Below are 15,476 nucleotides of genomic sequence, written 5' to 3' on the forward strand. Positions count from 1 at the left end.
GACGCAGCGTGCCCTCTTTCCCCGCCCCACGCAGAGTTCTGAGCAGTGCGCCGGGCTGACGTGATCCGCACGCTCTCCAGTACCCAAGGGTATGTAGAGAGGTGTGTGTGCATACTTGGGAGTCTGTTTCACCTCTCCCTTCTCTGCTTTCTCTTGGGGAAACTGAGCTTGTTATAGGTCTTTCAATGGTTTCTCTAATGTACCCCTGCGACTCTACTATTTTGTTCACAAGAGGGTGCTCCCCTAAGTACTCTTGGACCCAAATTCAAGCCACTGAAATAGTTATTGATTTTGAGAGCAAGGATTCCCAGTGGTTTCAGGAATGGGGTTGAAGCCGCGCTGCCTGGAATCAGATCCTGCCTTCGCATGCTTTGGTATCCCCGGAAAGTTACCGAACCTCGCTCTCAGTTCTTTCCTTTGTAAAGGTGGAAAATAGCACAGTAGCGCCTCGCTCATACAGTTTATGAGGTAGTGCACATGACCCCTTTAGCAAAAGTTAAAGCGTAGAGAGCATTTATTAAGTGTTGGTCGTTGTTATGCACCCGTTTCACTAGTGCTTAAGCTATTTCCAATATGTAGTAGGCAATTATTTTTAGAGTTATAAATGAATGTTAGAGCTACAGGAGGAGCCAGGCACAGAAAGGATAAGAATCTTGAAAAGCCACCGAGCAGATTATAAATGCAGAAGTGATACTAGAATCTAGGTCTCCTATTTAAGAGTGAAGAGCTCTCAGCTAAATATGTAATCTATCTTTTAAAATTCACGTGTGGCAGTTTTTTGCTAAAAAGTACACATTCTCACAAATATTCAAAATATACGATCACTCGGTTCTATTGAAATAACTGGTTACTGAGCCAGGGCTCAGTGGTGCATGCCTGTAATCTCAGCACTTGGGAGGCTGAGGCGGGGGATTGTCGAAAGTTCGAGGCCAGCCTGAACTATATAGCAAGACCCTGTCTCAAAACAAACAAAAACAACAATAAAAAACCGAAAACAAAGAGGACTTAGGCCAGAATGGCGATTTAGGCCAGAATTCTTAAAAACACATGTATTTGAATTAGTTATCAAGTTCAAGTACATTGAAAGTTTCTGGGAGCACTGAAACAATAAACAAATGGATTATAGGCAATTATTATCCTGACAGCACTACTATAAATTCTGAGACTTAAAATGGTACAAAAAACAAATCCCCCACCTTCATGGACCTCTCTTTCTCTAGTCTACTGGGAAAGAAAGACATTAAACAATTATTTATAAATAATTATATAGTGTGATTGAAAAGTACGGAGAATATTTTTTTAAAGTTATTGCAAAAAAAGACACATTGCCATTATCCACCCCACCCCCCGACCCCATACTCCTCCTCTCTTCGAACACACTTATCCTGTTGTTCTTGTCATTTTTAGAAGCAGTTGTGGAAGTCTTCTTTTGTGTCTGTAGTTGTGCTGTCCTGGCTGCCTCAATGTTGTGAGTTGATTCAAAACTTTTACCTTTCATGGTTATTTTGACTTTGGGGAAGAACCAGAAGTCACAGGGTGCCACATCTGGTGAATAAGGTAGATGAGGACACACTGTAATGTTTTTAGGAGCCTGCCTTTTCACTGGATGGCACTCAATAGCAGTATTCACTGAATTTTGGATCACAAACATATTAAGTGTCGCCTCCCCCCCCCCCCCCCCCCCCCCCCGCTTTGTTTCTTTCGGTACTAAGCCAGGAATCTAACTCGGGTCCTTGTGCATGGCGCCACTGAGCTAAATCCCCAGCTCACCGCTCCCCCCCCCCATTTATTTTTCATACAGGCTGGCCTTGAACTCAGTATGCAACCCAGGCTGGCCTCAAATTTGCAGTGATTCTCCTGCCTCAGCCATCTGAGTGCTGGGATTACAATCATGCATTAGCATGCTAGTTTTTGAAGTCTGGTTTCAGCAAAGCATTAACATATGAAAAAAAGCCGAGGGTGGTGGCACATGCCTGTAATCCCAGCACTCTGGAGGCTGAGGCAGCAGGATCTCCATGAGTTCAAGGCCAGCCTAGACTACATAGTTCAAGGCCAGCCTTGCAAGCGCAAGCCCAAGGTCCTAAGTTTGATCCTGGGTATGCTAAAACAAACAAAACAAAACAAACAGGACCAGGAATTTAGCTCAGTGGCACCATGCCTACCTTGCAAGTGCAAGGTCCTGAGTTAGATTCCTCGTACTGCAAAAAAAAAACCAAAACAAAGCAAAACAGAACAAAAAACAAAACAAAAAAATGACCAAAACAAAATATGAAAAAAATTCTATTTTGTTAAATATATAAAACATATGTGAATTATATATACATATGTAATTATGCAAAAACACTGTAGAATAAGCATATAATATATTTTGGTGAAAACAAATATTTTATATATGTGTACACATGTTTGATCTGTTGATTTGAGCAAGGAGAATTATGGAAGGCTACTCAGCAGGCTCTTACTGTTGATTATATGAGGAGGTTGAGGTGGGGATGATTAGCTTTATCTTTTTTTAAGTGTAGCAAAGTTTTATTAAAGGAAGGAAAAGAAACAGGCTCTGCAGAGTGAGTTTGGGCCAAGTGAAAGTAGGAAAAGAAGTATGCCCTACAGCGTGAGGGGGGGCTGCCATGGAAGAGCGGACATAGTGGCCAGCTTTATCTTAGTACATCCTTTTATTACAGTGTTTCACTGGTTCTAACATGCATTGATTATTTTTTAGTTTGATGAACAGGAAATGAAAGGATTTTTGAAATTAGAGTGAGAAAAGAAGAAAAACTATCATTATAAATACCTTCTAAACAGTGCAAAGAAGCAATCTCTCTTCCCCAAAATGGACCAAAGCACTAATAGAAATGGTACTCAAAACTGAGAGATAGTGATAAGGAGACAAATATTTGTTCTAAAAAAAGGGTAACTATGTGAGGTGATGGATATGTTAATTAGCTTCATCCTGTCAATCATTCCTCAATGTCTATGTGTATCAAATCATGTTATACAGTTTAAATATACAGCATTCAAGTTTTACTTGTTAAACATACCTCTTTAAAGCTGGAAAAAATGATTCTTCTTCTAGTGCCAAACTAGAAATAATGATATAAAAGTATACAAAGCTGGAAATAATGTTATGAGATGCTAAGAGACAATAAACCATGGAATTTTCAATATGAAAAGCACTGTTGATGAGGGAACAACTGAAAACACACTACTTAAAAAGCAGAGCTTAAACATCCTTGGCATTTTAAATGAAGTTAGATGATTGACTTATAGTTAAGTGATTGCATTTTAAAACAATATTCTACAATGTAGCTTGTTATGGTTTGTATGTAGATGTCCCCCTAAAGCCTCATGTGCTCATAGGTGGGGCTTTTGGGGGCTAGCTGGATCTAGAGTGTGTGTATATGGATTAAGATTGTGTGGTACTAAATTAGTCCACTGATTGGTTTAACATTGCTCTGGATGTGGATAATGGGAAGGCCCACCCTGGTTGGGGGTGGCACCACCCACAAGGCTTGTAATATGGATGGAATAAAAGGGAAAGGGAGGCTTGCTGCTGCTACAAATTTAGCAATGTAGCAGGATATAAAATCAATGTGCAAAAATCAATAGCATTCCTATACATCAATAACAAACTCACCGAGAAAGTCATTAGAAAAACAATACCATTTACAATAGCATCAAGAAAAATTAAATATTTAGGAATTAACCTAAGGAAGTGGAAGACTTCTACAATGAAAGCTACAGTACTCTAAAAAGGGAGATCAAAGATGACATCAAAAAATGGAAAGATATCTTCTTTTTTTTTTTTTGGTACCAGGGATCGAACTCAGGTCCTTGCACTTGGGGGGCAGGTGGCGGAACCACTGAACTAAATCCCTGGCCCCAGAAAGACATCTACTCCTTGATAAAACCAATATTGTCAAAATGGCCATACTTCCAAAACTGATACAGAGACCCAGTCAAAATACCAGCAGCATCCCTCACAGAATTAGAGGAAACAATATGGAATCAGAGGAGACCCAGAATAGAAAAAGCAATCCTGGGCAACAAGAGCAAAGCAGGAGGCAGCACAATGCCAGACTTGAAGTTATATTACAAAACTACAGTGATAAAAACAGCATGACATTGGCACAAAAACAGATGTGTGAATAAATAGAACAGAATAGAGGATGCACCTAAAATGTACCAATAAACTTAATGGAAAAAAAAAAGGAAAAGTTGAAATAAAAAAAAAGGAACAGAATAGAGGATGCAGAAACAACTCCAGGCATACTCAGTTATCTGTTCTTTGACAAATAGGCCAAAAACTTACACTGAAGGAAAGGTAACCTCTTAACCAAATGGTGCTGGGAAAACTGGCTATCCACATGCAGAAGACTGAATCTAGACCTATTTCTCTCCATGTACTAAACTAAAATCACAATGGAGCAAAGATTTAAATGTTAAAACAGAAACACTTAGTCTTCTGGAAGATAAAATAGGTAAAACTTTTGAAGATATAGGCATAGGCAAGGACTTCCTGGACAAAATCCCAATTGTACAGAGATAATATGAAGAATCAATAAATGAGATTATATGAAATTAAAAGTTTTCTGTAAAAGAAACAACCAATAGCGTGAAGAGACAACTTACAGAATGGGAAAACAGCTAGGGATTTAGCTCAGTGGTTCTGCTGCCTGCCTTGCAAATGCAAGATCCTGGGTTTGATCCCTGGTACCAAAAACGTCTTCACCAACTCAGAATGGGAAGACATTTTTACCAGTTACACCTTGGACAGAGGACTAATATCTAGAATATATGAATAACTGCAAAAATTAAAGACCCAATAAAAAATGGGCAACTGAAATGAATACACACTTCTCAGAAGAAGTACAAATGACCAATAAATACATGAAAAAATGTTCAACATCTCTAGCCATTAAGAGTAATGCAAATTAAAACAACACAGATTTCATTTTACTTCAGAAAGAATGGCTATTATCAAGAAGTCAACCAATAACAAATGCTGGTGCCACGTCCGCGCCTTGTGGAGGCCTCGGGAGGTGGGCATAACCCCAGCGCGAGACCGAATAGCCTGCGTGGGTCTGGGGGCGGCGCGCCATCCGGAGTGATTCCCGCCAAGCAGTGGCGACGGTCCCCGCGGCCCAGAGGGACTGGAGGGCCAGTCCTCGAGGCCGCGCCGTGGGTAACACCAAGAGAATGAAAGAAGTAGATAGTCTTGAAAGTATAAAAGAAGAATGGGTTTGTGAAACAGGACCTGACAATCACCCGCTTAGTGATAATCGACAAAGGAATTGTGAATATTTTGTTGACAGCCTTTTTGAAGAAGCTCAGAAGATTGGAGCCAAATGCTTATCCTCCACTGAACAGAAGAATCAGGTAGATGTAAGTATAAAATTATGGAAAAATGGATTCACAGTCAACGATGATTTTAAAAGTTATTCTGATGGTGCAAGTCAGCGGTTTCTGAACGCCATCAAGAAGGGGGAATTGCCTTCAGAATTACAGGGAATTTTTGATGAGGAGGTGGATGTTAAAGTTGAAAATAAAAAAAATGAAGTATGTACGTCCATGAAGCCTGCATTCCACCCCTTCTCAGGGCGGGGCCACAGACTTGGAAGTGCCACACCAAAAATTATTTCTAAAACAAGGACTATTGAAGTTGAAAGTAAAAATAATTTATCCGCTGTTTCACTGAATAACTCGGAGCCCATCACTAATATACAGATATGGCTAGCAAATGGGAAAAGGATCGTCTAGAAATTTAACATTTCTCATAGGATAAGCCACATCAAAGACTTCATTGAGAAATACCACGAGTTTCTGAGCAGTTCACCCTTCTCCCTGGCAACAGCGCTTCCTTTCCTCAGGTCTCTGGATGAGATGCTCACTCTGGAGGAAGCAGATTTGCGGAATGCTGTGATCGTTCAGAAACACTGCCCACTGCCGAGCCTTTTGGAGAACTTTCCTAGTGTTGGTTTCTGAGAGACTGGAAACTGCAGAAACGTGATGGTTGCAAGTGGACGTGCAAAAGTGGGAGAAAGGAGAATTCGAATTTCCTAGACTTTTGATCTAGTGATTTTTTTTGGTACCAGAGATCGAACTCAGAACCTTGTGTTTGCCAGGCAGGCGAGTGCCACTGAGCTAAATCCCCAGCTGACCTAATGATATTTAATTCTCTCCTGATGAGGGGATTTTTTTTTTCTCAGTACCGGGGATCAAACTCAGGACCTTGTCCTTGCAAGGCAGGCACAGCACCACTGAGCTACATCCTGGGCCTGATGAGGGGATTTTTAATCATTACAAGTTAGGAAAGTAACATATGACTGGAAGCTGTATTTGTCACACTTTTTTCCAAAAGGCTACTTAGAAAAAAAAATACACTTTTCAAATACCAGTTAATCAACATAACATATATTAACTGTATCTTTTAGAATCTTAATATGGGCTGGCCATGGTGCTGCACACCTGTAATCCCAGGACTCAGGAGGCTGAGGCAGGAGGATCATTGTGAGTTTGAGGCCAGCCTGGGCTACACAGTTCAGGGACAGCCGGAACTACACAGCGAGACTCCGTCTCAAACAAGAGAATCTTATTTCGACTGGGGGGTGGGTGTTGTTGGCGCCTGCACGGATTACCTCCTCTGAGCTGGGAGAGGTGGGACAGGGGCTGGGAGCAGCGGTAGGGATGGTGGCCCAAAAGCCCTTTCCTCTGGGCTGGGAGCAGCAGGAGGGATGGTGGCTGGGAAGCCCCTTCCTCTGGACCAGGAGCAGTGGGATGGCGCCTCAGAAGCCCCTACCTCTGGGCCGGGAGCAGTGGGGCTCAGTACCGTGGTCTGGTGGTCTGGTGTCCTCTGCGTCTTTGTAGTGTGGAACCAGGTGGCTGTACCTCAAACAAGAGAATCTACATAGGTATAAGTTAACATAAATGTTCACAGACTTAGTTACTTAAATATCATTTCCAAATGACAGGTATCTATCTAAATTTTAGCTATCTCAGAATTTTTAAATAGCAGTACATTAAAAATTATAATTGCAGGGCCGTGGATTTAACTCAGTGGTTTCGCCGCCTGCTGCGCAAGCACAAGGACCCGAGTTCTATCCCCGGTACCAAAAACAAAACAAAACAATTGCAGGTTAAAAGCATCAGTGTAATTGTTTTGTGCCTCAGATGGAATCGGAAGTCTGGGATGAGCTGGGTATGGTGGTGCACAGCTGTATTGGGTTCTAGGCCAGCCTAGGCTTCATCGCAAGGCCCTGTCTCAAGACAAGACAGAAACACTAAGATAATGACCTATTTTCACCATCGCTGTGTCTGAACCTCAGAGCCTTCTCAGTGTTCACTCTACTGGGATGATTTACTCAGATATTTATTGGCACCAGTATAAAGGTTGTATTTTCACTTAGGAGTAAAATTGTGCAGTTTAGGATAATGTCAATATTAATCTGCCTACTCACCTTTTTATACTTCCTAAATTAAAAAAAATTCTCTCCAGTAACCCCAGTTCATTTTCTTTCCTTCAACACCGCAAAACTGGAGATCTGTTTTTAGCTAACATTTGGGATTAGCCATTCATTTGCTACCACTCACTTAGAATATGAGAGTTAACTTTTGTGTTCATTAAAAGATTGACTATACACCCTGACATAATCAAGGGATGTGTGCTTTGTATATTAGATTTTTAACAAAACCAGTCAGACTTAAGTATTCCAGTTAGATTAAATCGCCGTTCTTAGGTGGGGGGGGTGGCGCACACCTGTGAGCCCAGCATTTGGGAGGATGAGGCAGGAGGATCACGGTGAGTTCCAGGCCAGCCTGAATGTAATAGTGAGACCTTGTCTCCAAAACAAAACAAAATTTTCTTGGAAATAAGCTTGAGCTATTTTACAAATGATCTGTTCAATTGAGTGTGCCAAGGGTTACATGGTCCATAAAACAGTAATGTTCACAGGGTGGTGGGTGTATGCTGGAAAGTTTTTGGGCTCAAAACCTTTTATATGGGCTATATATAAATATATGCAAAATTCAAAGTTCTAAAATACGTATTTGCTTAAGAATAGTAGCTTCCAAGCTAGGTGTGATGTATGTGCCTGTAGCCCTAGCTACACGGGGATCTGCGATAGCAGGGTCACTTGAACCTAGTAATTCAGGGCCAGCTTGGGCAGCACAGCGTGACCCATCTCTGATAATACAGTGCGACCTTGATTCATAAACTCGGTTCTCTCTGTGATTCTGGTCACAAACTGATCTAGGTGAGAACCCAATCAAATTTCCCTACCAGGCCAGCACCATTGAATTTGACTGGGTTTTCATCCAACTCTGTTTGCAGCCAGAATTGTGGAAAGAATCAAATTTGTGAACCAAGGTGCCACTATGCTTCCAAACAAAAAGAGCAAGTAAGAAAAGTGGCATTGTGTTTCCTTTCCTGCAGATGTATATTGTCTACCTTAGAGTGCAGCTGGGGTTTTTATCTGCTTCTGCATTCACCGTGTGGCAGTGTCACATGTCTGTAGCCCCTAGAAGACACCATTAAACTACATTGAAGAGAGAATGAAAAAGAAAAGATTTTGTTCCTACTTTTCCATTTTCTCATATTAATCCCATTCCCTTCTATCCTTTCCCCTAGCCCTCCCACTTCCTTCCCCTTTGCCCCTTTTCTTCCTATTTCACATTACCTATTATACATTTAGTCCTTATTTACACTTTCAGTTTCTCACACTAGAGAAACTATTCGGTATTTACACATGTGTGTCCTATTTATTTCACTTAAGAGTATCGCCTCAATGTGCATCCACTTAGCTATAAATGTCTCTAATTTCTCATTTTTTATGGCTGAGTAGTACTCCATTTTATAAAAAAACCACATTTTCTTTATCCAGTCTCCAGTTGATGGGCATTTGGGCTGTTTCCAAGTTTTAGCTATTAAAAACTGTGCTGCTATGAACATGGGTGCACATATATTACTGTGGTATGATTCTTTTAATTCTTTGGGGAAGATCCCCAGCAGTGGAATAGCGGGGTCAAATGGGACTTCCAGTCCTAGTTCTTTGAGGTATCTCCATACTGATTTCCACAGTGCTTGCACCAGTCTACACTCCCACTAGCAGTGGAGCAGGGTTCCTCTTTCCCCACAGCCCTGCCAGCATTTGTTATTGGTTGATTTCATGATAGCAGCCATTCTTTCTGGAGTGAAGTGGAATCTCAGTGTTGTTTTCATTTGCATCTCTCGAATGACCAGTGATGTTGAACCTTTTTTCATGTATTTATTTGCTATTTCTACTTCTTTGTCTGAGAAATGTCTGTTCATTTCAGATGCCCATTTTTGGATTGGATCTTTAAATTTGTAAATAGGGAGGATTGGATGGGTTGAAGGGAGGGCTGGGCAAGGGTGAAAAATAAGAACCAAGAGAGACTATGTAAACGTGCAAATTTCCAATGATGAATGTCATTATATTGTATACCTAAAATGTACCAATGATTAGAATGAATAATCGATAATGTAAAATAGGAAGAAAAGGTCCAAAGGGGTAGGGGTAGTGGGAGGGGCAGGGGAAAGGAAAGGAGGAAAAGAAAAAATGATGAGAAATAGAAAAAATGGAAATAAAGTGTTTGTAAATAGGGAAGGGTTGAGGGGGTGAAGGGAGGGCTAGGAATGGGGAAAAAATAAGAACCAAGATGCATTATGTAAAGGTACAATTCCCAATGAGAAATGTAATTGTGTTATATACCTACAATGTACCAATAAAAGAATTTAATACAAAAAAAAAGAAAAGAAAAGAAAACAAAACGAAACAAAAAAAACCCCAAATGCTGGTGAGGCTGCAAGGTAAAAGGAACCCCTGTATATTTTTAGTGGCAATGTGAACTAGTACATCCACTATGGATATCAGTATGGCATTCCTCAAAACACTAAAAGAAGAAATTTCATTCCAGCTAGCTATTCCCCTTCTAGGTATCTTTCCAAAATAGTTAGACATCATATTGCCATGATACATGCATACCTATGTTTACAGCAGCACAACTCATAATAGCTAAATCCTAAAAGTGGTCTATTTGTTCATCAACAGATAAGTGGATACAGAAAATGTGGTATTTATACACAATGGAGTGTTACTCTGCCATAAAGATAAACTTGAATCATTTGTAGCAAAATGGATGCACTTTGAGACCATAATCTTAGGTGAAATAAATCAAGACACAGAAGCTTAAATATCACATGGTTTCTCTTACATGGTATATAAGATTTGATATAACCTAAGCTATAAATAAAGAGCAAAACAAAAGATAGCTAATAGGAACCATGAAAATTGATCTATTGCAATAGGGAAGGGAACCAAGAAATGGAAGGAGGAGGGAAAGAAGGGGAAGGAGATGAAAAAACAAGATGTGTTATGTACATGTACCAAGTCCCCACAATGAATGTAATCATTATGTACTGCAAATGTACTAAAACAAAAAATAGATTCAATTAGGAACGGTTTTTTCAGTATTGTGATTTGAACACATGGGCTTGCCCATACTAGGCAAGAGTTCTGCCACTGAGCTATATCCCCATCCTTTTTTACTTTGAGACAGGGTCTTGCTAAGTTTATAGTCTGGCCTGGAACATTTGATCATTTTGCCCCAGCCTCCTGAATAGCTAGGGTAACTGGCATGCACCATTCCATCTGGCTCAAAACACAGGTAATTAGCATATATGAAAATCATGAATATACTCTTTTTCAAAGCAGTATCTTTTTTAAATTTTTTAAAAATTAATTTTATTAATACATGTTTGTAATTCATGCACCTTACAATCATCTTGGGGAGTGGTTGTGTATATATATTACAGCTTGGTTTTATGTTTTTCCCCCTTCCTCCACCTACTGCTTCCTCCTCTAGTTACCAAATCACTTTTTTTAGTTTTGTTGATCATTATTTATTTATTTGTACATTTTAGATATACATAATGATAACACACATCATAGGGAATTTGTATCTGTACATGATATATCTTGCTGCTTCTTATTTTTCCATTCCTCTTCCTTCCTTTCAACCCCTCTTCTCTTCTTTATTTACAAAAGTTTTGTTTCCATTTTTTTTCCCTTCTCCCAATCACCTTTATCATACCTGTTGATACTATTTGTCTTGGCACATGTTATGGCTTACGTAGTTTACATTGATTGGGGATATCAGGTTCCTATATATGGCATATCTTTATTCCGCTCATTTCCCCTTCCCTTTCCCCTTACCACTCTCCTTGTTCCCTTGGACCATTTCCCTATTGGATGAAATCTGTCCCCTTGTCCTTTTCTATCCATCTTTATTATTCTCTTTATTTATACTTTGCCTCACTCAAATGAGGCATACCGTAAGGTATTCAAGCTTGTGTGTCTGATTTATTTCACTCAACATTATATTTTCCAGGTTTATCCATTTTCTTACAAATGCCTCAAATTTGTCATTCTTTATAGCCGAGTGGCATTCCATTATATATAGATGTAGGGAACAGGGAAAGGGGACGTTACTAGGACCTCTGCAGTAAGTCCTAGTCTCCTGCGAGCCACGGCAGCACAAGGCAAATTAATGTATTTTACAGGAAAGGTAGAAAAATGAGACTTTGAGAAGAAGCTGAGCTTTGGGTCTGATCAGTGCTGCTCCGGGCCGCAAAGACAAAAGCCCCCAGCTTACCGCACCTTTTATTCAGTACTCAGTACATCGGGAGAAACAAATGTTAACAAATGACTTGCAGAGAGTTCAGTACATCGGAATAAACAAAGTGTAACAATCCAAGAACAATGAGGAACTGAGTAGATGAAGATTTAGTTCCTCCCAGGATGTCTTCAAAGGGTGTAATCTTGTCCTGGAGCATCATAGCATCACCAGATCATTGAGGTTTCTGTTGTGACCAGAGGCCAAAATGGAATTATGTTTCAAAATTCCATAGCTGGCCTGTAGGCAGGAAAACTAGGCCTAATCAAATGATTTTTCCCTAAAATTATGTAGAATTGCTCCCGACATATAGATAACATGTTTTATTTATCCAGTCATTTGGTGAAGGGTATACAGGCTGCTTCCAGGATTTAACTATTAGAAATTGTGCTGCTATAAACATTGGTATGCAAGCATTTATGTAGTATGATGACTTTAACTCTTTGGAGAAGATACCTAGCAGAGGGATAGCTGGGTCATATGGAATTTCTACTTTACATTCTTTGAGAAATCTCCATACTGATTTCCATAATGGTTGTACTAGTTGCATTCCCACCAACAATGTAGGAGAGTTTGTTTTTTGACACATCTATGTCCACATTTGCTATTGTATGGTTTCCTAATGATTGCCATTCTTTCCAGAGTAAAATGGAATCTTAGTGTTGTTTTAATTTGCATTATTTAATGGCCAGAGATGTTGAACATTTTTTTCATATATTTGTTGGGCCATTTGTATTTCTTCCACTGTGAAGTGTCTGTTTATTTCTGTAGCCTATTTCTTGACTGGGTCTTTAATTTTAGGTGGTTTACTTTTTTAAGTTCTTTGTATATTCTAGATATTAGTCCTCGGTCTGAGAAGTAGCTGGCAAAATTTTTTCCCATTCTGTAAGTTGTCTTTTCACTCTATTGATTGGATCTTTTAGTGTACAGAAGCTTTTTATTCTGATATAATACTATCTGTTCATTCTAGTTGCTATTACCTGTGCAATTGAGGTTCTATTTAGAAAATCCTTTCCCACTCCTATGTCTTCAAGTGTTTTACCCATTTTGTCTTCCAGAAGGTTTAATGGTTCTGTCTTAATGTTTAGATTTTTGATCCATTTTGATTTTAATTTAGTATATGGTGAGAGATAAGAGTCCAGTTTCATTCTTCTACAGATAATCAGTTTTCCCAATACCATTTGTTAAATAGATTATCTTTCCTCCAACATATGCTTTTGGATCCTTTGTTAAAGATCAAATAGTTGAATATGTCTGGGGAGGTTTCTCTGTCCTCGATTCTATTCCATTGATCCATGTGTCTGTTTTTGTTCCAGTACCATGGTGTTTTTATCACTATTGCTTTGTAGCAGAGCTTGAAGTATGGTATTGCTATGCCGCCTGCTTTGATCTTAATGCCCAAAATTACTTTTGCTATTCAGGATCTCTTCTGGTTCCGTATGAATTTCAGGATTGTTTTCTCTAGCTCTGTAAAGTATGCTGTTGGTATTTTAATTGGGACTGCATTGAATCTGTATAACCGTTTTGGGAGTATGGCCATTTTGACAATATTGGTTCTGCCTATCTAGGAGCATGGTACATCTTTCCATTTTCTGATGTCCTCTTCAATCTCCTTCAGAGTACTGTAGTTTTCTTTGTAGAGGTCTTTCACTTCTTTGGTTAGGTTAATTCCTAAGTATTTAATTTTTCTTGAAGTGACTGTGAATGGTACTGTTTTCGTAATTTCCTTCTCATCCCATTCATTGTTGATATACACAAATGGTAATGATTTTTGTGTGTTGATCTTGTACTGTGCTACTTTGTTGAGATTGGTAATTAATTCTAAGAGTTTTTTGGTGGAGTTCTTTGGGTCTTCCATGTAGAGCATCATGTCATCTGCAAATAGTGATAATTTGAATTCTTCCTTTCCTATATGAACCCCTTTTATTTCTTTCTCTTGCCTAATTACTCTGGAATGTTTCAAGTACTATGTTGAATAGCAGAGGTGATAGTGAACATCCTTGGCTTGTTCCTGATTTTAGGGAAAATGCTTTTAGTTTTCCCCTGTTTAGTAGGATTCTGGCTATTGGTTTGTCATAGATAGCTTTTATCATATTCAGGTATAGTCCTTCTATAACTGTTTTCTTTAGGGTATTTTTATCATGAAGGGGTGTTGGATTTTGTCAAAAGCCTTTTCTGCAACTATTGATATGATCATGTGGTTTTTTTACCGTGATACTATTTATGTGATATATTACATTTATAGACTTATGTATGTTGAACCATCCTTTTATCTCTGGGATGAAAACTACTTGATCATCATGTATCAGTTTTTTGATAATATGCTGCATTCTATTTTAATATCTTGTTGAGGATTTTTGCATCTGTGTTCATTAAAGAGATGGGCCTATAGTTTCTGTTTTTAGTTGAGTCTTTATCTGGTTTGGGGATCAGGGTGATACTGGCTTCCATAAATGAATTTGGGAGCACCCTTTCAATTTCTCTGAATAGCTTCAGGAGTATTAGTGATATAACATCCTTAAAGGTTTTGTAGAATTCAGCCATGAATCCACCAGGTCCTGGGCTTTTTTTACTTGGTAGATTCTTTATTACTGAGTCAATTTTATTGCTTGTGATTGAGTTGCTAAGTATATTTATATCTTATTGGGTCAGTTTTGGTAGTTTGTATATGTCTAGGAATCTGTCTTTTTCTTCAAAATCTGCTAATTTGTTGGAATAAAATTTTTCAAAGTAGTTACTATCTTCTGGATTTTGACAGTCTGTTGTGATTTCATCTTTGTCATTTCTAATTGCATTTCTTTGAGTCTTTTTCTCTTAGTGACTCTTGCTAAGGGTTTGTCTATTTCATTTATTCTTTTGAAGAATCAATCACCTCTTCAATTTGTTGATTTGTTTTAGTTTTTTTAGTCTCAACTTCATTAATTTCCACTCACATTTTTATGATTTTCCTCCTTAATTTGTTTTAGTGCTGATTTGTTGCTATTTCTTTCTTTCTTTTTTTGGGTATCGGGGAATTGAACTCAGGACCTTGTGCTTGTGAGGCAGGTGGCGGAACCACTGAGCTAAATCCCTGGCCCTGCTCTTGTTTCTTAATATCATAAAATTTCTTATAAGGTTATTTATTTGGGTATGTTCTGTTTTCCTAATGTGAGCATTCATTGCAATGAATTTTCCTCTTAGAACTGCTTTCATAGTGTCCCAAAGACTTCATTGAGTTGTACAATGTTATTAATGTACAGAAAATGTTTAATATCTTCTTTGATTTCTTCTGTGACCCATTGGTTATTTAGGAGTATGTTGTTAATTTTCCAGGCACTTTTATCTTTTCCAGATTTTCTTCTGTTGTTGATTTCTATTTTCATTGCACAGTGGTCAGATAGTATGCATGGGGTAATTTAAATTCTTTTATATTTACTTAAGTAGGTTTGTGGCCTAATATGTGATCTATTTTGGAAAAAATACTATGTGCTGCTGAAAACAATGTAACCTTGTTGTGGAGGGGTGGAATATTCTGCATATAATTATTTTTTTTTTGGTACTGGGGATCGAACTCAGGACCTTGTGCTTTCGAGGCAAGCAGCAGAACCACTGAGCTAAATCCCTGGCTTAAAAACTTGGTCTTTTTTGTACCAGGGATCCAACTCAGGACCTTGTGCTTACAAGACAGGTGTGGTGCTGCTGAGCTAAATCCCTAGCCCTGTAACTATTAATTCCATATGTTCAAGGGTGTATTTCAGCTCTGAAATTTCTTTATTGGCTTTTTGTTTAGTTGATCTGTCTCATTGTAA

The 15,476-nt window shown here is 38.8% G+C and overlaps 1 protein-coding gene and 1 pseudogene across 2 annotated transcripts in view; both read left to right on the plus strand.

Annotated features, from left to right (window-relative positions):
* The first annotated feature begins 7 nt into the window (after positions 1–7).
* Positions 8–15,476, plus strand: part of Cul4b (cullin 4B) — a 140,467-nt gene continuing 124,998 nt past the window's right edge. Inside the window, exons 1-2 of one of the 2 annotated variants that reach the window (XM_087199805.1) lie at positions 42–89; positions 1,408–1,468. The gene's annotated coding sequence lies outside the window, so the exon portion shown is untranslated. Of the gene's footprint in view, positions 90–1,407; positions 1,469–15,476 lie in introns of both variants that reach the window. The other variant, XM_021252008.2, reaches the window with a different exon arrangement.
* Positions 1,790–9,120, plus strand: LOC147821598 (UBX domain-containing protein 2A pseudogene; annotated as a pseudogene).

The sequence above is a fragment of the Heterocephalus glaber genome, unplaced genomic scaffold, assembly GCF_053883595.1.
Source record: "Heterocephalus glaber isolate CG9 unplaced genomic scaffold, H.glaber_assembly_v1.0 deba00001729, whole genome shotgun sequence".
Lineage (NCBI taxonomy): Eukaryota > Metazoa > Chordata > Mammalia > Rodentia > Bathyergidae > Heterocephalus > Heterocephalus glaber.